The following is a 25,271-nucleotide window of genomic DNA, read 5'->3' on the forward strand; positions in this document are numbered from 1 at the left end:
CTCCCATAGTTTCTACCAAAGTAAAGCACTCACTAATGCACGCTGGGGTTTTAGAGCCTGCAAGTTATGCTGCTTCAGTGTGAAACAATATTCAATGAAAACAGTCAAAACCACAGGTAAGCCACAGAGAGACGTTTCAGATTACTCACCTCCCAGAGATTCAGGGCCACACCACCACACAGCCTGAGCGAGGCTGCTGAGCCTGGGACAAGCCTGTCTGCCTAAGTTTAAGGTCTGGTTCTAGGCAGCCTTTCCAGCAAGGATAGATAAGGAATAACACAGTTCTGGTCTGCACTCGGAGCCAGGGCACTGCAGTGAGAGGTCCCCACAAGTCCTACAGCAGACTGCTGTCCAGCAAACTCACAGACATTTACAAAATCCCAATCATCTGTGCTTATCTGCGTCCAGGTCAGCTCGGTGCAGTGAAGAGCAGGTAAATGAGTTCGTCCTGCAGTCAGTATCCCTTTCAGTGACCTTGGGGACCGTGATTTGCCACTGTCAGAAGGGACGGGGAGCTGATAGGCAGCTGTGGACTCTCTCAGGGTTGTAAACGAGTGAAAAGTCAGACCAGGAGATGAGATTTGATCTGTGCTAAGGTTGAATCTGTGGTATGGAATTCACACTGTGTTCAGCTTTCTACGATCTATAATAAATTCTATACGGTCTATGTGTCCTCACCTTTGCCCTGCTTTGCTCAACCACAATTACTGTGATCAGGAATCCTCTCTGTAGCCGTCAGACCCTTGCCACCTCACGGGCCAGTCCCCGTAGCATTTTATTAGGATTTTACTCCTAGCCAAAACCAAGCCAAAAATGGATTTCGAAAAGCAGAAGCAAGGCAAAATGGCCTGACAATTGAAAAACTATTAGAATTACTAAAAGAATTGGGTAAGGTGTCAAGTTCTTTGAAAAGCAGCCTTTCTCCGTACCAATGACAGCCGTTTCAGATTGTGGGAGAAAGTCACAAGATCCCTTTCATAACAAATATTAAAAATAACTGCCCAGAGCAGAACATAAAAATACTTGCCAAAATGACAAAACAAACATACCAAGCACATAAAAGAAAAACAGAATAAATAATACCAAGCACATAAAAGAAAAACAGAATAAATATACATACCATATAACTGGAAAACATAATTGATATTAAGTTTTAGATTATAGATTTCAATTCTTTAAAAATTAACCTAAAATGAATGCTAACCTAGTACCTAGAGCTTGGAAAACATGATTCTTAAAATTTTCTACAGTAAAAATTATGAGAGAAAACTCAAGAAATATTTTTTAAAAAATTTGAAAGATTTTAATAGAATAAGCTATTGAGGGCAGAGGGCAAGACCCCATCCTACCAAGTATATATAAAAACATACAATAAAGTTCAATGATTGAGTAATGACCCAGCATTTGAAAGACAGATCAGTGCAACATAATAGAAAATCCAGAAACAGATCCAAGTATAAATAATAATTTAACATACAATAAAGTGGCACTTTAAATCAATGAGAAGAGATAGATTAGTGACCAAATAGAATTAAAGCAACTGGTTATGATTTGGGAAAAGATACTAACAAATTAGATTTCTACTCCAAAACATTCACCAAATTAAACTGTAGATCTCACAAAGACAGACATGAAATGATTAATATTCACAATACCATCACAGAGTAGGACAGGAATGATTTCACTCGCGTTGGGGTGTCTCTCCACACCCCCAGGGCTCTCAGGTCTGAAGATGGACAAGAGGAAAGGAAGAGATGGCTCCTTCCCTCAGGCTCCCCTGGGTCCTGGGCCTCCAGGTCCCCCCCACCCCACCCAAGTATCCTGTCCCAACCCTCCTGGAGGCCAATGATGCTTAAGCAGGAGTGACCCTCACTGTCCTGGCCCCTAGAGATGCACAGGGTTCAGAGAAACCAAGATTGCTTAAGCTTCGGGTCTCACAAAACCCGGATTTGTCCTGCCCGCACACTGCCAACTGCTGCACACCACTTCCAGACTTGGTTCATGATCTACCTTCTTCCAGAAGGAATGCATTTGGCAGGAGGTGTTCCACGGATACTCACTAAATAACTACTCATTTATAGCAGGTGCCTTTATAGCTACCGTTAAGAGGACAACCTTTGAAAGCTGAAGTTAGGAAAACGCGATGAGATCAGAGATGCAAAGATGCTAACAACAGCACCTAAAACACGGCAACGAAAATCTAACAGAAAGAAACTCTGAAAAAAATTGAGCTTAAAGTAGTTATTTATGGGTGGCAAGATGATGGAGTCTTTTTTTCTTTACTTCTTTTATTTGTATTTTCTAATTCATCAGCAATAAGCATATACTATTTTTTTTAAAAAGGAAAAATAAAAGTGACTTTGGGATGATCTTAGTGTTAATTCTTAAATTAGCATTAAATGGCTCTTTAAAAGGAGCAATTTCAAAGTAAACTAGCAACTTTAATATAATTTGGGGAGCTGGGCTCCTGTGCCATCACAATGGACTAAAAGTGCTGCTGATGGATTCAGACCAGATGGAAGGGTGGTCCCTTCCCCCTTCCAGGTACAGATCCTCCTCCTAAGCCATAATCATGGCAGAGCCCCATGTTGTCTCACATGGGGTTAGAGACAAAGGGCGTCTAGCCTTCTAGTCTGCTGTCTTCCCAGGTAAAGGAACTGGGCAAATGCTACTTGTCCCTGGGAACTCAGAGCACGTCCCAGTGTGGCCGGGAACTTCCCTGGCTCCATGCACAAGTCTTGGTTGCTGAGATTTCTGAATCTGGCAGGCATGACATTTTAATGAAAGATGTTTCCTTACAAGGCTAACTTTGAGAAACCTGTCAGAATGAGTGTGAAAATCTGGTTTGGAAGTCAAGAGACACGGGTTGAAGTTCTACTTCTGCCAGTCAGTAATCTACAACCCTCATTCAGTGAGACTATCTCATCACATGGAAAACTTGGGCAATGGTATCCACCTATACGCATATACCAACATAACGGTGTACATACAGGCTCTTGGGGAGCTGTAGAGGTCCCACACATGTAAAAATCACAGTAACATCTGCCTTTGTAGTGTTGGGTACACAACAAAGGCAAGACACAACTCATCCTTTCCTCCAGTGAACTGAGCTGGGTTGATGGAGATGGGCAATGTCAGTGCTCTGCTTTAGGGACTAACAAGGATGCCCCCAAAACAGAGCCGAAAAGAGACTTAGAAACAAACTTCACCCCAACACAACACGGGATGGCCTCTACATGAGTCAGGATTCTTGATGACAAAGGATGAAATGAGCCCTTGCCAGCTTAGGAAAATACTAAAACAGTGAAAGCTGACTCTCACTTTATGCACAGGAGGGCAGCACTCAGAGGGTCCAGGAAGCCCACCATGGTCTCAGGAGCAACAGGAGTGTCTCTGCTATGTCACTTACATATTCTACTCAGCTCTCCTCTTTGCAGTGCTCACTCAAGACCTAAAGTTCCAGGGAGATGCATCCAACTGGCTGTCCTAGAAGTGTGTCTGTGTCCAGCTTGAGCAAATGCCTGCCCCCCACCAAGACTAGGGGTGGACCCCAGAAGCAGAAATGATAAAAACAAAGAACAACACCCACTATGCTCTAAATGCCACACGCGGCTCATATGGAACACTGGCCACATAGAACTCAGATGCCTCCACAGGGGCTTCCACCGTCTCTTCCTCATGCCATAGATAGTATAAAAGAACACAGCGTGGCCAAAAAGAGACCACTCAGAAATACAGCAGTCCCAGAGAAGGATCCTAGAAGTAACTATCCTGAGAAAATAACAGGGAATGTCACAGGAGTCATCAGGGTTGCCAGGCTAGAGATGTGGGTCAGATCTCTCTCCCCTCTCTGACTCCATGTTTAATTCATTAACACCAGGTCTACCTCTCAAACGAGGCACAGGAATTTCCATCAGGGACAAAATCATACAGAATACAGAAGCACATACACTAGGGACTGTAAGCAACAAAGATATTGCTTTGCAAATGCTCTATTATTTGAAGGTCATTGTGGTTTGGATATAATCATGGCCTTAGGTCTCTGTGTACATTAAGAACTGTAAAAAAAAAAAATTGCATAGCATGACAGTATTTGTGACTTTTGCTTTACTAGGATGCAAATGACACATCATTGCAGCTTAAAGACCACCAAGGAGCTTTTTCTCTAATTTGAGCGTCCTGCAGAACTCCTCGACAAATTCCTCAGTACAACATTTAAGCATCATTGTCTGTACATAATCATTTAAGCACACACTTCTTCCAGACAGAAAAACTTAAGAAATGAACCTCTCATCCTTTCTCCTAAAATAACTTTTGCTTTACAAAAGAGTACAGTTGCTCTGAAAAAGATGTCCTACTAAAAGATTCTTACGTATGTGCATATCCCAACAATAATCTAAATATATGGTATTATACAGATGTGGTACAAATTATTAAAAAAAGAAATTGACCAGACCAGGCACTGTGGCACATGTCTTTAATCCAGTGGTTCTCAACCTGTGGGTTGTGACCCACAGGAAATGTATTAAAGGGCCGTGACATTACCACTGCTGTAATCATAACACTCTGAAAGGCAGAGGCAGGTGAATTGCTTCCTCTCTAAAACTAGCTGGGTGTTGTGACAGGCAGCTGTAGTCCCAGCTACCTGGGAGGTGAAGAGCTTCAGGTTGCTGTGAGCTCTATCATGCCACAAGCACTCTACCAAGGATGTCAAAGGGAGACTCTGTCTCAAACAAAAAAAAAAAAAAAAAAGGAAAGAAAAGTAAAAGAAAATTAAACAAGCGTAAATATTTTCATATAACAGTTAATTAGCATAAATTATAAACTGGATTATTACCTTCTCCATGTTTGATGCCTTAGACCACTACCACAATAATATGAATAATTCCTGAAATAATCTTCAATCATTTCTCATGGTTGAAGAGAAAATTTGTCTTCTAAAGACACGCAATTTCAGAGAACTTTCCTATTACTGACCCTAGGCAGTAGTTTTTACTCCTTAGAAAGTAAAAGAGCTCATAGAGTGCTAGCATCGCTGTGTCTATTACAATTGTAGATCCTGAAGCAAAAAATTATTGCAATTTTTCAACTTCTGACACCTCTGGCCAGTATCTTGCATAAGTCAAAAAATGGAAAAGTGAGTGAGGCAGGTGTTATATGATCCTCAGAGGAAAAAATCAGGTTTCTGATAAAACATGAACACCCACACTGGCCTGCAAGACACTAAAGAATCAGTCTCTTACATCTCTGCTGTGCTTTGCAGTGCACTATTCTTACAGTTTAGAAAGAGCTTTACAAGAGTTATCAACCTCAACAGCCCTCTGCTCTAACATGGGTGTTCTTTCCGCATTTCACAGATGCTCTGATTGAGAACAACTCTCTGGCTATATCAGTATTTGGTCCCTGTGGCCATCAGTGGGGGCTTCTTTGAGGGCTTCTGTGCCCTTAGTCTTCCTATGGGCTGCTTTGCTTCAATGGGCAATTTGGGGAAGAGATGTAGAGTTTGTTGCTAAGGCCTCTGAGGTCAGGGTGCAGAGAAGAACTCATGGAGGTCCTGGGGATGCCTGCAAGCTCTATCAACATGGGGGATTGATTTTATAAAAAATATCCTTGGTCTATTTTGAAACAAAATGGCAGTCAAACAGCCCCCCATGAAGGGGAAAGAAAGAGGTCAGGGCAAGCTGGGGGCAATCCCCTAAACAACATGTTTCCACAGGTGGAATTCCTTCGTTCTATGGCAAATGTTAATCAAATACATATTGCATATGGCCCCATGCCAGGATCTCTGTGCATAGGAAAATGTAGAAGAGAAATTAAGTCATAAACTGGAAAAATACTACCTTACATTTTCTGTCAATTCCTTCCTTTCACCCTATGAATTCTCCCATCCTTAAAAAAAAAGAAGAAAAACTAGAAAGGAATGCAAAAGCTCTCTTGACCTCCTATATCCCTTTCTCACTCTTTCTTGTCCTCAGCTAAGCATTCTGAAAGCTGTCTACTTGTGCTGCCTCCTATATGTTCCTGGAAACCCTACAGCCTCACTTTCATCCCTAAAACTCTTAACAAAACTGCCTTGGCCAAGATCATCCAAGCCCATGATGGTGCAAATCTGATGAACACTGCTCAGCACTCACCCCCGGACTGATTCCAAGTAGGCAGTGCAACCTAACCCTCTCAACATGCGATCAAAGGTGAAGATAAATGTTAACCAGAGGCTCCCAGTGGGGCATGGCAGTTTGAAAACTTGTCAAATTCTTTGACACGTCTCTTAATCTATCTCCTGTTGTCCCCTCCTCTGCAATCCAAAAAGAGCACAGCAGAAGCAATGCCACGTGACTTCCAAAGCTAAGTCATGAAAGACTATATTATGATCATGCTAGGACAATCACTCTTAGAGCTCGCCTACCAGGATATGAGAAAACCCAGGTACCCCATGGAGTATCTTGCATGAAAAGGCCCATTAGAGAAGACCAGAGATCCCTGGTCCTTGGCCTCTGCTGAGTTTCCAGTCAACAGCTAGTGCCAACTCAATAGGCATGTGAGTAGCTACCTCGGAAGTAGATTCTTCATTCCCTGTTCAATTGTCCCATCAGACACTGCATGGAAAAGAAACCTTCCATGCCAAGCTGTGTTCAGGTTGCCCCTCCCTCCTTCCCTTCTTTCCTTCCTCCCCTCTTTCTTTTTCTCTTTCTCTTTTCTTTCTTTCCTTCCTTCTTTTCTTTCTGTAGACAGAATCCTTTTTGTCACCCAGGCTGGAGTACAGTGTTACAAGCATCGGTCACAGCAGCCTTGGACTCCTGGGCTCATGTGATCCTCCCAACTTGATCTCCCAAAGTGCTGGAATTATAGGTGTGAGCCACCATGCCTAGCCTATATTGCTTATTTCTGAACTTAATATATGACCGTTGTTGCTTTGAGCCACTGTTTTGAGAAAATTTGCTATGCAGTCATAAATAACTGATATATAGGACTATAAAAGATTCTGTATTCTACTTAAAGATTCTAAATGAAAGATGGTGAGAACTTTTCTGTATGTTAAACTAATAAATAAGATTTATGGAAAGCCCTTGATATGGACTGAGCTCTTATCTTCAGCCCCAACAGATCAGACCAAATGGAGTCATTTTCAAGTTTCACATCATCAAACCTGATGTAAGTTGTTTATCTTGCCCTCTAAAAAGTCAGCAGGAAGATAATATTTAATCCCCAAACAAACCAGCTTTAGCTGCTATGATAAGAAAGTCCTCTCTGCTTTGACCTTTACATGGAAAGTTACCTGAAGTAACCTGATATTAACCAATTTAATTTTTGTTCTGTGTTTTCCTGCTCCTACTCAAGCTACCTTATAAAAACCAACTGTTCTGCCAATGCTTGACAGAGCACGTTTTCTAAATCTTAAGATGAAATGCTGCCCAATTCATGAATCTCTAATTATTAAAGCCAATTAGATCTTTAATGTAGATTTGTTAAAATTTTGTTTTTTAATAGAACCTATGTATAAAATGTGATACTATATTTTAGAGACAGCTGAAAAACTGCAAATATAAATTAACACAGTATGAAACTGTGTTCTGAAGAAAAGGTTACAAGCAATTATTTTCTAATATATTTCCTAATATTGATTGGGCAATTAACACATGAATTCTCTTGGAATCAATGTCTAAAGTAGCAGAAAAAAATAATTTTACTTCTTTTCCTTCCAGAATGCAATATTAACTGCACTTGGAGCCAAATGAAGTTATTTTTAAATCTTCATATTCCAGATTAATTCTTTATATTATCATAAATTCATCAATTTTTCAAATCTAATCCTGATCCCTGGGTATAGAGAGCTCTACTTTGTGTCTTAACTCTCCATTTCTGCAAAGGAGACATGATAGAAGCTACAGCAAGGGTGATATATTGAGCCATTAAGTAGTAAAACAGCTCATGTTTCTCCTAACTCAGAATTTGGCTCCAGCTTGCCAAAATGAAAAAATAGAAACCACATATAAAATAGAGGTTTCTTCCCTCTATGAGCAAAGCCCACTTGTAATAAACTACACAAGAGATTCAAATTTGCTTGATCATAATAAAGCTGTTTAAAAATACATGGCTGGAATTCACATTTGCAGTTTGCAGATGAAACAATAAAGATACTCTGAATTAATAATTCATATGGGATTTAAATTTAGTAGGCAAGAGGGTGGTGTATTACCCTACCCTTTGTATCCTCCAAGCCCTAGAATCTTCCTACAGACTTGTTTTGTTCAATGGATTCTTTGGGGAAAATAAGAGATTCCCAAATGGAGTTTGTTGGTGAAGTGTCTGAGATTAGGGATAAGGAGAAGAAATCAGTGTTCTGTGAAGGTCACCGGCAAACAGCCACAGCAACAGTCAAAATGGAGGACACGTTTATTAAAAATCTCTTTGGTTTACTGATTGTGAAACAAAATCCCAGGCAATGGGCCCCTCCCTGAGAAGTATGAAAGCGATCTGAGTGTAGAATCAAACACTCCATAAAGCAGGGAGTAGGCCGAGCCCTGGGGAAGTCCCCCACAAGGTCCAGCCAGTCACACACAGAGTTTCTCTCCCTAAATGCCAGTGACTGGACCTCCTCTATTTCACTCTTTAGACAACACAACCAGCCTCAGCTAGCCGGGGCTCCGATACCAAAAGGCCACTGCACAGATAGCTCAATTTCTTAAAAAATATAACCTGCCAATTTGCTATTCACCACAGAATAAAACTGGAGAAAGGAATTCACCGGGGCTGTCAGACCTGAGGGTGGCAGCATCCAGTCCTTCCTCTCTGCGGCTCTGACCATGGTCTAGGCCTGACCCTCATGCACAGTGACCTGGGAGACAGACACCAAGAACCGATCCAAGCAATGACATCCCATGGCCAACTGCTTCCTAGCCATGTGACCATGAACTAGTGACTTGAACTCCTCAAGCCTCAGCTCCTCTGCTGTAGAGTGACAATACCTGCCCGGAACATCATGAAGACCCCGCACCTTCACACAGCAACTCTCGAAGTGCGTCCCTGGACTACAGCACCAACACCTTCTGGAAACTACTAAGAAAGGCAAATTCCCGCCCCCCCCCACCCCCGACCTACCAAACCAGAAATGGTGTGAGGGGACTTTTGGGTGGGCAACAGCCACCTGCAGTCTAACATTCTCTCCAGCTGCTTCTGCTCCACAGTAAAGCTTGGGAACCACTGAGCTACTGTCTATATAGTTACAAAGAGCTGGATTCAGCTTTCATCATCTCTTCTCTGCAAAGCAGATGACACAATGTTCTCCTTAGGATGTGTTCAGGGTCTGTGATAACTGCAAGGGAGATGGTGAAAATGATGGTGGGCATGATCATTTAATCACCAATTCAGGTGATTTTTCCAGAGTAATGAGGACACGGACAGGTGCCAGAGGATGCCCTCACTCATGTCTGAGAATTTATATCTCAGAGAGTGTTGCTTCTGTAGCCAGCCAGGACACAAAAGCCCAAAGTGAGCCTTTTTTATGCAGAATTTTTCTGTATTTTATATTCACTGTAATGGAATTTTCCTTTATTCATCTAGAAAGTTTCATCCATTTAAAGGGATGGAACCCTGGTCAAAAGCCCAGCTGCTGAGACTTCACACGGTGGATTCTGAAAAAGATTCACTTCCAGATCCACACACTGGCTGAGCTTCTGGTAGCCCATAGGATAACCACGGGTTGCCTGACACAGGAAGGGCTCTCAGGCTAATGAGGTACAAACACAAGCCCTGGGAAACCAAATGCACTGATGCTCTGGGTCTTCAGCATCCAGGCCTGCCAGGCTACCTCAGCAGGATCTGCTGGGCCATGGCCTCCTTTCAGCGCCAGGAATCTCACTTCGACCCTGCGCCAGCCTTGTGCCCAGGTGCTGGGCACTTGTGTGTTTGCTCCTTGACCCATTCCTGCTCATCACCTGCTGACTACCTCTTCCAGACTCACTGGCCAACTGGCTCCCACCAGGTTTAGGTGGAAAACTGGAGGGGGAGAAGGAAGAGGTCACAGCGTCTCCTCTCCTTCCTCCCTCTGCTGTACACGGTTTCTCCAGCAGGGGCCTTATCTGCTCCATGGGTGCCCCTCCTACAGGGTAAGTCTTCCCTCCTTGGTCCCAGATGCTTCTGGACACCTCTTTCTAGATCCAGCCTTGGTTCTGTCTTTGTTCCACCAGCCTTTGTGGTTGTCACAGTTTCCTGCTGTTGCTCATCTCTGGGTGACTTCATCATCCCCTATGTGGCTTTCCAGACCTTCCAAAGATCTTTGTAACTAAGTCCTTGTGTTGCATGGGCCTGACTAATGCAGACTCCTTTGCCGTCTTTAGTCTTGATCAAGCCTCACCCTATGCCTACCCAATGGACTCAGCTCCCCAGCCAAGACTTTCCCTGGTCCTCTCTTTTCCCATACATGGGGTGCCCCTGTTCCCTTCCAGATGTTTTGATTCTCAGTCGGTTTTGATACCATCCCATGCAACTACGCCCTGACACCAGCCCAAGCTTTCACCACCCAGATTTGACTCCCACCTGACTCCGGGTCTCCTGGGACCAGCCGGTCTCCGCTAATATCTGCCACCTGCCCCACCCCTGAACTCAGTAACTAAATATAATTTTTATACTTAAAATTTTTCCCAGAGGAACCTTATACCATGAAGTGAATATTTAAGCTAAATGGGTGATAGGAAATTTGTGACTTGAAATAACCATCTAACGGGTCCCAAGCCCACCTGATATTTTCACAACTTTCCATTTCCTTTTGGCTACAAAGACACAACAGATGCACAAACGAAAGTCAGAACACAGTGTTGCAGAAAATGATCATGTTTTTGGCAACTCCCCACGTTAAGTGTAGTAAGTACAGCGTAATGACAGTCCTCCCTGGATGTCTCCTGTGTAGAGAGATGTGCCCCGCCCCCCTTCAAGTCTTGTATTCCACAAGAAATTGTTGAATTTATCCTTCACAACCAACCTTAGAAAGCTCAAATCTGTTAATTTTTCAAAAAGTTAGAAAATTTAAAAAAACCTAGCAGAGACAACAGCACAGAATGAGGATCTCAGCAGTGCCGACTTGGGATTGGAGCCAGGCCTGGCGAACGCAACGACTTTCCTCAGCACCCAAGCGCTATATTTATACGTGTTGCTTACTGCAGTACGGCTTCTGGAAATATGCAGTTAGTCCCCATGAGATTGTCTAGAATGGGAAAGGACACCGGTTCACTTAATTGTCAAATAAACTGCTGGAAGTGATCGCCTACCTTGATGTGGGCTTCCGAGCCCTTCTTTAGTTGCTCAGCTGTTCCTAGTTTGCCCTGAAATGCAGGCAGCTACCTCAAGGAAAAGCATATTAATAAGAAGAAGAAAGAAAAGGCATAGGCCCAGATTTGTAGGTTATTTTCTAAAATAACCCATTGCACAAATGCACTAGGGCCCCGAGAGTTGGTGCCACTCTGCCTGTGCAGCCGCAATGGCACACACAAAACACTGGCAAGACAGGCAAGACCCTCCCACATTCAACAAGCCTCCCAGGCCCGAAGCCAAGAAACCCCTAGGTCCTTCATCTATAGCTCGTTTCTCCTGTCTATATAATCTCACATCGGTGTGAAAGTCAGTGCATTCTTGAAGGACATTGTTATCGGTTTCCTAAAAGCAATGACTTGATTTTAATTTTCTACAGAATTAAAAATAATTTGAATTGCAATACCTTAATTTAAAGAAAACAAGAACTTGGACTTTCGTTCCATTTTCAAGGTCAAGTTTCTGGATGGTTTCACCTCTAAAAACCTATAAGAAGGAAAAATTGTCCAGGTGTGGTGGCTCATGCCTGTAATATTTGGGGGCACGCAAGATGGGAGGATTGCTTGAGGCCAGGGGTTTGAGAACAGCCTTAGCAACATAGTGAGACATCGCCTCTACAAAAAGTAGAAAAATTAGTCAGACACAGTGACATAGGCCTGTAGTCCCAGCTACTTGGGAGGCTGAGGCAGGAGGATCACTGGGGCCCAGGAGTTTGCGGTTGCTGTCAGCTATGATGATGCCACTGTACTCTTGGCCAGGTGACACAGAGACCCTGTAAAAAAGAAAAGGAAGGAAGGGAGGGAGGGAGGAAGGAAAGAAGTGAGGGAGGAGAAGGTAGGGGAGGGGAAGGAAGGGAAGGCACAGAGGGAGGGGAGGGAGGGAAGGAAGGAGGAAAAGATAAAAAAGAAAAGGAAAGTGAGAAGGAGGAGAAAAAGGAGAAAAGACGGGGGAGGAAGAGAAGAAGAGGAGGAAGGGGAAAAGGAGAGGGAGAAAGGGGGGAAGGGAAGAAGAAAGAGAGGAGAAGAAGAAATTCAAATAGCAAATGTAAGCACGTGGGTCTCATCCTGGTTCTTGTCTTTGCTCTGCCACTAACTACTCGTGTGACCAGAGTGCCTCGAGGTCACAGCCTCTCCCCTGACCTCAGTATCTTCCTTATAAAACAAGGAAGTTGGACTAAATAACGTCAAAGATCCCTTCTAGCCCTAAAAATGCTTCAATTAAAATGGCTGTGCAATTGACTCCAGACTTTCATCATGAAAGGAATGGAGGTTTTGATTCAAGGTAAAATTAAAGCATACTGAAAAAAAAAAACAAAAAAAAAACACTGGCTCTTAGATTTCTAATATTATTTTGGAGGCCACCTCAAAGCTTGGGGCAGAGATTATGAATTTTAGGGAAAAACAACAACATAAAGACAAAAGAACTTGGCAGATGTAGAACAGCCTCTCAAAGTTACTAAGGTTTCACATGATGTAATGCATGTTTTTTTTTTTTTTAATTTAGATTCAAAAGCTTTTTCCTTCAGTAGAGAAGATTTTGTAATAGTTCTAAATGATCCAACCCAACAGCATTTGAGAAAGGAAAAAAATTCAACGTTATACTATGGGAGCTTTCACGCTGTCATGCAGCCATTAGGGCTAATGAATAACGATAATGAAAAACGTACTGTTACGTTTTATTTATAGTCCCCTCTTCATAAAATGAAAAATGAGCAGGAAAACACTCTGAATATAAATTTTTAAAGACTTTAAAGATCTAAGGCCAGTAGCAAAAATATATACGTAGACACAGTCCCACAAATAGTGTTTTTTTTTTTTTTTTTTTGATGCGTAGACAGGCTTGCTTATGGCTGTTACTGAGTTTTGCCTTTTTCCACCGCATCCTGAATAAGCAGATAGCCTGCGGTCCAGTTTACTATCATCAGGACTTCAGGAACATAACAATGGGAAAAAATATTCTGTCTTCAAGCCAACTAACATTTTATTTAATTCATCCTAAATATCGCTGTAGTATCTCACAGTGAAGCAAAAGACTGTGGGTCATATTTAAGTCAGGTACCCTGAAACCAAATAACTATTCATTCCACTAAATTATATCTAGGAATATGAATGAGGAAAATAACATTTGTTAAGCATTTTTGTGCCCAGTGCTTCACAAATATTGTCCCTTTTAATCAGATAAGTACGCCCCAAACATTTTACATTTCTTGGCGACACCCTGTCACAATACATAAAAGCAGGAACAGTAATGCTGTTATTGAAATAGCACTTTAAAGCAGGAGTCAACAAACTTTTCTAGCAAAAGGCCAGGGAACAAATATCTGAAGCTTTGTGAGCCCAGAGGCTAAATGAAGGATATGATGTAGATACTTATAATAATAAGAGAATAATTTTCTCAAACTTGTCATCAATGAAATTCAAAATACAGTAACAACAATTGAGCAGAAGTTTTTATAATGAGTGTCTAGGAATGAGGAAGAATGGGATTCTTTGAAGAGGAGTGACCCTTTGCTTACTGTAGGGTTCAGAGCTAGTGCTCCTGATCATCAGATTGACCACAAGGGTTCACAAGGGAAAGCCATTCCGAGCTGGGGAGTGGTACCAACGCAGGCAGCAGGCCTGCTTGGCCGCCTGTACTTTGCTGACTCCTGCTTGAGATCTTACAAGATTCTTGAACTCATCACTCACTCGACTAATGTCCATTACATTCCTTCAATTGTTCTTTCAAAAAAAAAAATTTAATGAACAAGTACTGGGTGCCAGGAGCTTTGCTGAACCTCTGGGATACAGAAATGGGCCAGTAAGTGACCCTGCCCCGGGGATATAGGCATGAATGAAAGTCAGGCTTGGCCTCAGGGGCTCATTGGTTAGCAGGAGAGAACGATGTTTAATGCATAATTGGAACAGAGTACAGGCAGTCCCCGAGTTACAAACATCCAACTGACGCACGACTCCCACTTATGAATGGGAGGCTGTAACAGGTAAATGCACCTGTTCCAACTTAGGTGCAAATTCAACTTAAAGTCAAGCCACAGAACCTATGTTGCTCGTAAACTGGGAATTGCCTGTGCACAGAATGCCACACAGGAGATAAACCTAATCAGGTGGGGGCAGCCTGGGAGGAAGTGCCATCTGCCTGACAAACCACAGTTGCTACCGTGACCAAGAACCCAGACTCTGGAAGGGGGCTGCCAGGGTTCAGACCCCAGTTTGCCATGTGCTAGCTGCATGACTCTGAGCAAGAATTTAACGTCTCTGCACCCCGGTTTCCCAACTATAAAATGAGAGTGGTGACAGGCACCTACAGGTACCCCATAGGGTGGCAGTGGGTACTCAGCACGAGCTCACGTAGGGCATCGAGAGCAGTGACTGGGACACAGGAAGCACCGTGGCGGCTGCTTTCATGTCACAGGCAAGGCTCCGACAAAGATGACTCTTCAACAACGCGTGGGCATTTCCCAGGAAGAGAAGGTGCCGAGAGAGCCTTCCAGGCAGAAAACAATGCATGCCAACGAGCGCCAGCGTGAAAAGCAACCAGGACAGGTGGGGGAGCTCAAAAGTAAAGCACCAGGGCTTATGGGGCAGGAGGTGAGGACGGTAAGGACAGATGGCTGCAGCCCTGTGTGTGCCACACCCAGAATTCCCCCAGTATTCCCACAAGCAAGGGTGAGCACGAGGGACAAAATTGTTGGGTCCAGCAGCAGAGAGGAGGGTAGCCAGGAAGGGGCAGAAATGGAGACAGAGGACCAGAGAAGGGGTTCTGGGTGAAGAGGAGAGATGATCGTGGTCTGCGTAAGAGAAACAGTGATGAAGGCGTGGAGTTGGGAGCCATGCAGAAGCAGTTTCACGGTCTTAGTGACCCTTAGCTGTGGGCCAAAGGGAGAGGGCCATGGAGGAGCCTGGTGTGACACCGTGTCTATGGCCTTGGCAAAAGACGAATGGTGGAACTGCTCACTGTGACATAATTCAGGTGAAAGGTTGGCATGGGACCAGCAAAAGGCCCAGACAGAACAAGGAGCCAAGTTAGTACTCAGGAGGGTCCACCCACGCCCCTTGTGAGATGACAGGCCATCAAATGGGACTGTCCATCTCAGCCCTTGCCACAGTCTGTTCAGTCTGCCAGGATGCCCGTTCTCGCCCTTCCTCCCCCAGCTTCATGTGACCACAGCAGATGTTCTCCTCAAAACTCAAGTGCAATGCCTAATGTACCGTGTCACTCCTTCTAGACAAGGGCTGAGGTGCCATGATCTTCAAGAAGAAAAACACTGGGTTTTAGGGGCTTCAGCAGCCCCTACCTAGACCAGAGCCAAGGACTGGGTCCCCCTCTCCCTTTCCTCCCTCAACCCCACCTCCCCCCATATCTTGTCAGATCAAAACAATCTAAGGCAGCTCACCCTAGGTTGTTACATCCTAAGAAAGGATTTACTACTCCCTGGTTTTTATTAATCCTAAGACCTTCAGGTCACTGGGGGACTGGTTACTACTAACCACCCGGCACCTCGACTAGGAAACCAAAGTTTCACCTGTCCTAGGAACCCTGTCATGGTTTGCAGGTCTCACTGATGGATGCAAAGTCATCAGATTCATTCACTCCAAACAACACCTTCTAAACCAAGTCCTGCACAATATCCAGACCTAGGAATTAGTGTGATTCATTTTGGTTCTCCCCCAGATGAGGTACACTGACTGGTGTTCTTCAGGAAGCTCTCTCCCCTCATCTCACCCGTGGCTCTCAGGGACCTCTGAGCCGGTGTGTGCCTCCATCTGGACACCCCGTCTTTCCTCTGTGTCTGATTGCTTCCCCAAACTCAGTAGCACTAACACACCGAGCTGCACACGGGGAATTTTACTGTTTTAAGTTTCGAGTGAATGGAAGAATGAGAATTCTCTGAATTAATCCTGTGCAATTGTTAATTACACAATCCAAGACATCGTTCTCATTCTCTCCCTTCCTCTTGCACCATTCAGCAAAACCTCTGAAGAAACAATGCACTGGGTAGACGCACTGCCGGGGGCCACAAAGAGGATAGAAGACAGGTGCCAGGGCCTTTGCGCTGCATCATCCCCTCTGCAGCCCCTGTCGGATTGTTGGACGGAGGAGAAATTTTCAAAGTACCACTGATTTTTTTAAATTTAAAAATACATATTTTTTGTGGCATATGTACACCATGGAATATTATGCAGCCTTAAAGAAAGATGGAGACTTCACCTCTTTCATGTTTACATGGATGGAACTGGAGCATATTCTTTTTAGCAAAGTATCTCAAGAATGGAAGAAAAAGTATCCAATGTACTCAGTCCTACTATGAAACTAATTTATGGCTTTCATATGAAAGCTTTAACCCAGTTATGACCTAAGAATATGGGGAAAGGGGAGAGGGAGGGGAGGGGAGGGGGGAGGATGGGCGGAAGGAGGGTGATTGGTGGGATTACACCTGCAGTGCATCTTACAAGAGTATATGTGAAACTTAGTAAATGTATAATATAAATGTCTTAACACAATAACTAAGAAAATGCCAGGAAGTCTATGTTAACCAGTATGATGAAAATGTGTCAAATGGTCTATAAAACCAGTGTATGGTGCCCCATGATCTCATTAATGTACACAGCTATGATTTAATAATAAATAAAAATAAAAATACATATTTTTTGTTTGCAAATCATAACCACAGTGAGATTTCTACTAACATCTTTCAGGATAGCTACTATGAAAAATTCACAAGGTTAACAAGTATTGTCAAGGACTTGGGGGAAAGAGAACCCTTTTAGGTGTATGCTGTTGGTAGGAATAGAAATTGGCACAGCCATGACAGAAAACAGTATTGTATTGAGGTTCTGCAAAAAATCAAAAACAGAACTACCATACGACCCAGCAATCCTACTTCTGGGTGGATATATAAAGTCATAAAGAGATACCTGTGCTCTGACAGTCACTGAACTATTATTCACAATAGCTACGATAGGAAAACAACCTAAGTGTCTGAGGATGGATGAATGGATAAGGAAGATATGATATGTACGTACAATAGAATATTATTCCTTCCTTAAAAAAAAAAGGAAGATCTGGCATTTGTGAAATATGGATGAACTCGGAGGCCAAGCCAGACAGAAAGATGAACGCTGCACGATCTCACCTAGATGTGAAATTTTAAAAAGTTGAGCTCAAAGAAACAGAGTAGAAGGCCAGTTACCCTGTGAGATCAGAGGGTGGGGAAATGGGAAGATTTTGCTCAAAAGATGCAAACTTTCAGTTTCAAGATGAGCAAGTTCTGAAGAGCAAGTCCTAGAGCATGGAGACCATCACTAATAAATATATTATGGCCTTGAAATTTGGTAAGACAGTAGATCTTAAATGTTCTCACCACAGAGCAAAGGTCCTATGTGAGGTGACAGAGACAATAATTAGCTTGATTAGGATGATCATGTCATAATGCGTAAGTATAGCATCATATTACATTAGTCATCTCAAATATGCATCATTTTCGTTTGTCAGTTATGCCTGGCTAAAGCTGGAGGAACAAACAAACACAAAAGTCAATCGTTCTACCTCAGGAAATCTATCTTAAAGATAACTTAAACTATTTGTGCAAAGACACCTATAAGAATTTCACTTATGCAGGAAAAATTGGGGGGAAAAGGTTCAATAATTACTTTCTAATGCATTTTTATGCATCCATGCAATAATATGTTTTTCAAGAATTTCTCAAAAGGAAACACAGGCTGAATAAAAAAAATCCAGGGCAGAAAAATGTAATGCTACGTTGTCAAAAATAGACATAATGGATCATCCTTGTACACTTAATATATAAAGACGCTGATAAAAGGAAACATTCCAGAATGTTGACGGTCATGAATGCTGAATGACTGAACCAGATACGACTGATTTCTGCTGCCTTTCATTTCCTCAATTACCTTCAATTACCTTGTACCAACTGAATATCTGAATCCTAGAACCTCCTCTCCAACAGGAGGATAAAAGCAAGAAGATCTGCAGGTGCCATAGCTGCAAATAAACCCAGACGTGGAAAATAATAATAATAATAATGTAATAAAATAAAAACAAATCTTCTTTACCACCCAGTCACACAGGCCCCTTACAAAGCAAACAATGGCGCACAATATGGAGAGATTACAACTGAGGAACAGTGTTCATGGCCTCCTCTTTCTCTGTCCACGAACCCCCCCAAGCCTTCCCCAGTGTAATATTTATTAGGGAGAATTCCGTTTCTTGTTCTAAAGGAACGTTACAAAAAGGCGAGAGTCATCATCCCTGTGGTGTTGTGAACCCAAGCCAGGCTCAATCTGCAATTGCATTGTCCCAAAGAGAATTTCCTCCACATCCGCAAAGGAAATGATAACTTCCGGAAAGGAAAACTTTGGTGGAGGCCCAGGGAAGGGAGCAGTCGGCCCTCTGCAGCGCAGGCTTTCCAGAGGTGCTAGAATCACACACTGAACACAGTCAGGTTTAAAGCAGTGTCTTTTCCCAAGTCCACAAAACACCCAGATGCACCTCTCTCTCTCATCTCCAAACAGGAGCAAGAAGAGGAATCATTTTGACAGCAAAGGAGTAAATAGCAGTAATACATATGGCCAGTGGGTCACCAGGGGTCTGAGTCAGAGTCCTCCCAAGGGGTATGAAGCCCAAGCACCAGGCACAGCGTGGCAGGTACTCACTTCCCTCCCCGGCTTCTTATCTCATCACTATTGACACCAGGACAGTCTTAGAGCTAAAAGTATGTCACAAAAGGGAAACTCGTAACCCTAAGGATGTGTGATTCTGGGACAGGAGGAAGGCCAGCTCTTACAAGCACTCAGGGTCCATCTTGCCTTTCTGATCTGTTCACCAAGATAATCGAAGCCAGGCAAACCCACAAGGTAGCTCAGAGGAAAAGCAGCGTGAGGCTAAACGGGATTGAAAACACCAATGGTGTCAATGGGAATAGTGGTGCTAAAGGCCGGGAACTTTTGGTTGGTTGACAGATCAAGCAATTCCATATCCAAAATCGCTGCATAATAAATGACAACTTTTAAATCCCAATTAATAATTCTGTGAACCAAAGGACCCAATTAAAAAACCCAAAGTGGCCCACTCGTTCACCACTGTTTACGATACTGTTTATGTAGCCCTGCATGTAAGTGATCCAGGGTCAGAGCTGAAGGCCATTACCACTTAGAGCCATTGGTCAAAACTGGGGAGTCTGGGGAGAAGATCATTCTGGAAGAGGGGTCCTCTGTAATTTATCGTACAAACCAGTACACATATAAAAGTAAAAGGAGCCATTATTGATAACTGTGCTGATACAAACCTGAACTGTCCCTGGCACACGGGGGAAGTGAAGTCACCTTCTGTGGACAAACCAGAGCTCGTGAAAACACAGATAAAAACAGAAATCAGCAATGGAGGCCTTGATAAGTATTATGTGCTAGCTAACATTTTCTTTAAAGTCCACACACACACACACACACACAAAGCCTTAAAACTATATTAGATATAAACAAAAATACGCTGAGGCTCCACACTGCGAGAGGACGAGCTAAACAGAGAAAAGAACAGAAAGACAGGTACTAGGGAGGGGCATGGGGAAGTAGCACCAGAGGAAAGCCACCTAGGTTGGTCTGAGGTCAAGGTAGCTGTCACATTATCCCGTATGATTTTCATGTTTTAATGGCTGAATTACGCAAATGCATGTGCACGGCCTCTGAATTAAGGAGCACAGTGGCTAACTTAGCATCTAGCAGCCACCACCCATCTCGTGACCAGAGTGGCCTAGATCCCCCAGCATCACAGGGTCACCAGCCAAGGTGAGTGATCTTAATCTCTATCAGACACTTTGAAATTGATCCACTGATGAACAGCTGCTCCAGATTTCAGGATTTTTTCCTGAACCTCCTAAGAGGTCGACAGTGATTCATGCATTCACAGCAGCACGTGAAGAAAGGCACAAGCCAACCCAGTGACACAAAGCCGCACAGCTCCAAGTCCTCGGCTACAAAACCTGTGACCCCCAGTTCACAGCGAGCTAGAAAGGTCGCCTCCATGACGTGCGCATGAACTGTTACATTAAAGGTACTTGGCTGCATGTGAGGGGGGTATGCTCAGCACCGCATCCTAAAGAGAGGCTGCAGGACTCCAGGCCGGCTGCAGGGGCTTCCTTCTCACCACCTGTCCCTCCTCAGCTTCCCGCCTGGTATTCCATCCGCCCCGGGGGAGCACAGAGGTTCAGCAGGAAAGCGCATCTGTCGGCATCAAGTGCAGGGTGGGCAGCTGCTCCCTACGCAGGCAGGTCTGATACCCTCTCTCATCACTCTCATGGGATTAGCTAAGGCATATGAACTCCACTTCCATCACTTCCCACCCACATAAACTTGGACGCCTTGATCACTGCTCTGATGCTCTTTTATCACCTGTGCATAACCACACACATCAGATAAAGTATGTGAGTGTTCCTGAAAGCTGACTCTTACTTAGACAGATTTGTGACTGTGTTTTTGTTTTTATCACTAGTATCCATTTGGAGGAATCAAAGGCAAGATCAGGAAACAGGGCCAGGGCTGGAGGCAGGATGTGCTGCTTGCCCTGTGTTCTAATTAAATGCTTGCTGAGAGGTAGGTGTAGCTTTTCAGGAAAGAATTAACTGTTCTTTAGGTCTTAGAAAAAAGACTTAGTGTTATGCTCCCTTCAATGCATCTTGATATTAGACTCCGTTCTCTGTCTGAGGCATCAGTTATACAGTGATAAGAAAGTGGAGTCCTGTCCTCAAGGGGCTTGCCCTCTAGAGAGAGGCAGAAGAGACAGCAAAAAAGCAAAAAAAAATTAACAGACAATTTTAGATGACTCCAGTGCTAGGAATGGAACCAACAGGGGCAAAGCTCTGGGCTAGCTGGCTGGGGTTGTCTGTGGAGACCGTTTTAGGCTGTCTCCGGAAAGGCTCTCGGAGGAGGCCTGATTTGAGCTAAGAGAACAGCAAGTACTCCCGAGGCTCAGAAGCACTTGCAAGTTTTAGAACCTACAGGAAGGCCAGATGGCTGAATGCTCTCAAGCCATGCTTTTCAACTTGGCACTCAGTGTTATCACCAGAGGGGACCTTAGCAACCACAGACGCTCGAATCTGCTCGCCCCCTACTCAGAGACACTGATATAAGTGTCTGGAAGTGGCCTGGGCAGGGGGGATCCTCCAGGTTCCCCAGGTATTTCTAATGCACAGCCCAGGTTGGGAACCAGGTCAGGTAAGATTGTGATTGTATTTAGGACACAGCCCTAGGGTACTGAACTTGAAGCCTTCCATTTCTAAAGGCCACAACAGAACACCTGCCCAAGGCAGCAACATGACCAAACCTAGACTCAAGGCTGGGTTAGGTCCCTAGCGAATACAAATGACTAATTATAGTGGGACTTCTGTAAGTTGGCCAACGACCGTACAGAGGTGGTCAACATAAGGAACTAGGCCTGTGTCCCAATACGCCCACGTGCTGCATGTCCTGTCTATGAAAATTCGGTCAACTTAAGGAGGTGGCTAATGCAGGAGGGTGGTCAACTATGGAGGTTCTACTGTAATTACTTCTTATTTTAACTTCACAGCTTGGAAGGAGGCAATACAACACATGTGTAATATTTCTTCCCTGCATGCTTGCTTTTTCCTCTTTAAGGAATACTTCTAGGGAAACGTCGCAACTAAACCAGTTTAATCCATATCCCTGGAAATTATCTGTGACTTCTGATTCACAGTTTGTTTTTTTTTAAAGAGCCATAAATTAATATAATCATCTCTATCATTCCATAAAATGCGTAATTAAAAATTAACACGGTATGACTATAGATGAGGAGTGAATAGGGTTCACCATCCACGTGTCATGGATGGAAATAATTACCAGCGCGGAGAGTCAGTTTGGCGAGATGGTTTTATTGCACATATGATAAAGCAATAAAGTCATCTGTAAAAAGGATGGGCCCTATAAAAGAAGTAGATCACTTTAATGATGATCTGCCCGGTGACGGGATGCACGCCGAGTTCACCACAGTGGTTTCTTCTGAGGAGGAAGGGAAAGGAACAGGGAGCACATTTATCAGAACTATTTCCTTTCTTTCACTTAAAAAACATCGGAAGCAAATAGGACACCATGTTAATATTTATTAATTCCAGGGCGTGGTCCATGAGAGCTTGTTTTATTACTTTCTGTACTTTTCTGTGTTAAAAACTAAAAAAGAGAAGAGAAGAGAACATGTTTGAAGGGTAAAAATTCTTCACTTAACACTTTTTGCATCATGTGTTAAATTGAGTAGAAACTCTATAATTACTTTGCACTGTTCTTTGCCAATTTGGGAGCCAAGTTTCCTGTATCCAACATTACCATTTGTGATCTTGTTATAGTTCTACATGGGGGCCAAGGAGGTGCTATTTAATATTTTCTACATTATCTATTTCATATTCTCCTCTTTCATTCAATTGAACCACCACCTTTAATTCCTCTCTGAGATTTTTTTTCCTAGAAGTACTACCGGAAACAAGGATTCACATTCTTAAAGGAAAATTGGCTCATGGCTGTACTAGACCCCTTGTCTACAGATTTTTTGGTCAATTTTTACACATTCATTTTTTCTTAATTTATGCTTTCAATAGAAATACATTTCAGAGGACAATATAATTTTAGGTTCTTACACGTCTTTAAAGGATAATGTATAGTCCTAACGCTAAATCAGGCCCAAAGAAAAGTAAGTGGTCATCCAAAGTACTAGTTGAGTTGTGCTAGTGGAAAAAAATAAGATGGCAGCTGAAAGTTTTAAAACGGATGCTTTTATTCTGAAATATTTATCAATCAATTTTGCAGCAGTAGAAAACATTTCTCTCCTGCAAGAAGGTAGGGAAGGTAAGGAGGAGAAAAAGAGACAGAGTAAGAGAATCTAACAGGTTAGACAATAAATTTTAAGAGGATTTTACTTTGGTGATGAAGTAAAGCAGATCTAGTGCTGTGTGCTGAATGGCAGGAAATGATGTATTTCAACACTGTGGCATCTATTTAAAAGAACAATGAAAATAAAACTTGAACTTGTATGTGGAATGTTTGACAACATAAATCACTAAATCACCATTATTATCACAGTAAACATATTTTTCAGAAGCTTAATTGTCAACTGTATCTTAGGCTATAAAAAGAATGAACCTTAATGGGGAAAAAAGTCTAATACCCTGCAAATGCCCACATTGAAGGATGGGATCCTGGTCTCACAGGGGACCAGAGTGTCACCCAAACAATTTCCTTCTATTCTAGGCTTACATGTGGCATGCCCAGAGCTGCAACTTCGCTCCTCTTTATCAAGGCATCTTCAAAAGTGGGAAGGGTTAAACTGATCGTATGCAGAATCTTTGACATGCCAGGCCTTCCTGGGATGGCCGCTTTTCAAATATCTTACCCCATTGAATTTTCCTAATAACCGGAAGGTGGTAGGATCCCAATTTCACAGGTGAGGAAGCTGCCTCACGGAAGTAACAGTAGTGAAGCCAAGGTTAGAACTCAGAGGGCTTCAAGATTGAATCTCTACTATACTCTACCCAACTTCACAGGAACAGTAAGAAGATGATGTACCCAGAGATTTTAGCTGCCTACAGTAGGGGGCCAAGAAAAAAATATAGGGGCAGCCTTTTCAATTCACTGTGCCTCCCTTCAGCCACTGTGCACTTTGTTCTTGAAAATCCACTCTCCTTGTTCTCCAAGGGCCCAAGTAGCCTTGTAGTATTTGCTATGCTTCTATCAGACTTGGCACATTCAAAAAAACTCAGCACATCCTATAAGTCTCTTCCTCATCTCCAAGTCTTTGCATTCCAACCACCACCATGAAAAAACAGAAGCACCAACCGCTGCATTTCTTAAAACTGCCTTCCTGGCTAAAACAGCACCAAACCAGACAAAACAATATTGCACGGATGGAAAACTTCCATTATCTTACTAAAGACGAGTGATCATCTCAAATGGTTAACAGAGACGGAATAGCCAAAGATGTGCAGAGCACCAAGTTTGGCAAGAAGCATTCAAAGAATAATTGTAAAGAGCAAGCCCAACACCCTTAACGTAGAACGTTCAAAACCATCATGTGAGAAAACATGGTTACAATCTTATCCTCAAGATGAATATTTTTAAGAAACAGCCTGGAATGTTCTCTTTGCCTGCCATCTTTCCAACATCCTATCTTATCTCCTTTAAGAAATACTAGTTTCCATCCATCCACCCTGCTTCCTCTGAATTCCCAGATAATGGGTTCTGCTCTACTGTGAGACCCAAAAGTCATTTCATGAGGAAATGACTCTGGACTCTGAAGGGTTCAGTGAGTAGCTGGACAATTTCTGCTCTGGGGAAGGTGAGCCACACTGGGCAAACAGGGACAGTGAGCTACATAAAAGATGTAACTTATTTGAGGAGTGTTTTGAGGAGGGATGTTCATGAACAGCATCAGGTAGGAGGTGGCTCCATAGTGCACTTCAAATGATGAGAAGGATTTCCCCGGAAGGAAATTTTGCAAACAGGGATGAGTGCTCAGTAGGTGTTCTGAGTTAAATTGTGTCCTTCTAAAAAGATCTGTTGAAGTTCTAACCTTCAGTGCAGTAGAACGTGACCTTATTTGGAAACAGGGTTGCTGCAGATGTAATTCATTTACATGAGATCGCGCTGGAGTCGGGTGGCCCCTTAATGCAATATATAAATGGTGCTCTTATAAGATGATGACGTGAAGACTGAGACGCACAGGGATGATGCCATGGGGTGACAGAGACAGGATTGGAGTGCCGTTGCTGTAAGTCAAAACTCCCCTGAAGATTGCTGGCCAACACCAGAAGCCAGGACGGGGCAAGGAAGGATCCCCTATGGGTTTCAGAAGGAGAACTGCCCTGATGACACCTCCTTTCTAGACATCCAGCCTCTAGAACGGAAAGCCAGTAAGCTTCTGTTGTCCTAAGCCACACATTCTGTGGTATTTTA

At 43.2% G+C, this 25,271-nt stretch overlaps 1 protein-coding gene across 3 annotated transcripts in view; it reads right to left on the reverse strand.

Annotated features, from left to right (window-relative positions):
• The window catches only part of CSGALNACT1 (chondroitin sulfate N-acetylgalactosaminyltransferase 1), a 309,957-nt gene that overhangs the window by 242,363 nt on the left and 42,323 nt on the right, over positions 1-25,271 (reverse strand). The window contains exon 1 of one of the 3 annotated variants that reach the window (XM_053578684.1): positions 8,203-8,262. The exons of 1 other annotated variant lie outside the window; for it this stretch is intronic. The gene's annotated coding sequence lies outside the window, so the exon portion shown is untranslated. Of the gene's footprint in view, positions 1-149; positions 348-8,202; positions 8,263-25,271 lie in introns of those variants that run through there. One more of the 3 variants, XM_053578683.1, reaches the window with a different exon arrangement.

The sequence above is a fragment of the Nycticebus coucang genome, chromosome 24 (assembly GCF_027406575.1).
Source record: "Nycticebus coucang isolate mNycCou1 chromosome 24, mNycCou1.pri, whole genome shotgun sequence".
Lineage (NCBI taxonomy): Eukaryota > Metazoa > Chordata > Mammalia > Primates > Lorisidae > Nycticebus > Nycticebus coucang.